The sequence below is a fragment of the Cyphomyrmex costatus genome, unplaced genomic scaffold (genome assembly GCF_001594065.2).
Source record: "Cyphomyrmex costatus isolate MS0001 unplaced genomic scaffold, Ccosl1.0 scaffold234, whole genome shotgun sequence".
Lineage (NCBI taxonomy): Eukaryota > Metazoa > Arthropoda > Insecta > Hymenoptera > Formicidae > Cyphomyrmex > Cyphomyrmex costatus.
This window is the reverse complement of record NW_017276411.1, coordinates 16495-18809: the sequence shown is the minus strand read 5'-3', so window position 1 is coordinate 18809 and position 2315 is coordinate 16495.

The window sequence follows — 2315 nt, the reverse complement described above, 5'->3', positions numbered from 1 at the left end:
CACACACACACGCACGCACGCACGCACGCACGCACGCACGCAAAAATGGTGCGCACAAAAAATCTTATGAGCTTATTTGTCGTGTACTATTAAATTAAAACGCATTTTTGCGATATTTGGAAAAGGGGATCAGCCACGATTTTAAGTTTACCATTTTTTTGACCTTCAAATGGCTACAAATTAAACTGTGAAGTCCGTTTTTCGCTACATTTTCATTATACCTTTTGACCCTTGAAGACCACTGTGTACGCGAGTCACATGATATTCTGCAGGCGGGACATTTAGGCGTGGAAAAGACGCATTATCGGCTCTCGGTTGCCTATTATTGGCCCGGTATGTTCCGCGATACTGCAAAGTACGTCGGGCAGTGTAAAGTATGTCAGAGTATTAAAGTCGAGCAGGCGAGCCCTGCGGGCCTCATGGGAAGAAGGGTTGTCGAGGCTCCGTGGATGGTCGCCGCCGCGGATATTATGGGGCCATTACCGCGAAGTAAGTCGGGTCACGCATATATTTTAGTAATGCAAGATTTGTTCACGAAGTGGGTACAATGTCGGGCATTGCGGGCCGCGAACAGAAGGAAAATTAAAGAAGCTTTTACTGATTTAGTTCTCTTGCGGTGGGGCACGCCGAAATTTATATTAACCGACAACGGCACGGAATTCGTAAATGGGGTGATGCGGGATTTCGCGCGAGAAAACGAAATCACGCACACTACCGTGCCGCCCTATCATCCTCAAGCTAACCCCGTGGAGAGGGTAAATAGAGTTCTTAAGACTATGATCGTTTCGTTTCTAGATCGTGACCACCGCGAGTGGGACGTACATTTGAGTGATTTCCGCTTCGCGTATAATACGGCGTATCATTCGTCGATCGGATCTTCGCCTGCTTTCGTGAATTTAGGTCGAGAATTAGAGCTTGGGGATTCTTTGCGTAAGCGATGTGACCCGACGGTAGAGGTCGAGCCTCGCGACGTGGGGGAATGGTCATAGAGGATGAGAGAAGTGCGATCGTTGGACGCGTGGGTGGAGGAAAATTTGGAAGCCGCGTATCAAAAGCAGGCCACATACTATAATCGGCATAGGCAGAATCGTGTTTTTAATGTTGGCGATTTAGTGTGGAGACGGCGGAACACGCTGTCGTCTGCAGCTCAGGGGATAGCTGCAAAATTAGCACCAAAATTTCAGGGACCTTTTAGAATTACTTGTGTTGTATCGTCGTTAGTGTATGAGCTTGTCGCTCTTGATGGAGCTGCTGCAGGAAGGGTCCACGTGAAAGACTTAAAGCCGTATACCGCCCCGGATTGAATAGATTGTGTTAGGCATCCCGGTGATTTCCTCCCTTTTCCCCTTAGGCTGTCGCATCCATGGAGGAGAGGAGAAAGGAGTTCGAGCAGCGGTATGGAGGCTTGCTCAAGATTGCCAGTAAGCACTCTGGGTTTCTCGAAGACCTCGGGGACCTGTGCCGCATGGCATATGAGGCCCAATACACCACTCGGGGAGCTGTGGTGCACGAATGGCCGCGGACGAGGGACGTGGGCCTCCAATGTGAGCTCCAAAGAAGCGAGAGGGCCACTCAAACCGACCCTCCCGAGAAGCCCCACCGAACATCTGGAAGGAGCCAAAGTCGCGACAGCGGGAGGCGATGCTCGAGGTGTCGCCAAGAGGAGGCGCTTCGGCCGGACCCCGCGGACGGCGAGCGCGGCCGCTCGCGGGGGAGGGTCCTGGATGAACGGAGGAGCGGCGTCGTCAGCCCGAGCGCCCGTGACTGTTGGAACTGCGGGCAAGAAGGCCACCTTTATTCGGGATGCCCGTGGAAGCGGCGAGAGTTTTGCTTCGGGTGCGGCCGACGGGGAGAGACGCTGCGCACCTGCCCCCGTTGTGGGGAGAGATGGAGAGACTTGGGTACCTACCACTCCGTCAAGGGACACGATAGGCGACGCACATGAAGGCTGTCGAGGGGACACAAAAAAAAGGAACACGTAGCAAATCCCTTCCGGCAATAAAAGTTTTGTTATTTCAATAATCACTCATTTCTTTGACGGACATAGATACCTTTCCTTTCATCCTTACTCGGTTAAATTGAGAGGCCTTCACTTGCGCACGGTACATTTGCACACGTTGCAATTGCGCACGTTTCAGATGGACACGCTTTATTGCGCACGGTTCAATTGCACACTGTTCATATGTACACCGTTCATTTGCACACAGATCAAATGCGCACGTAAAAACGAGAACGTAACAATGCGCACCGTTCAATTGCACACCGTTCCATTGCACACCGTTCTATTGCACACCGTTCTAGTGCACACCGTTCTA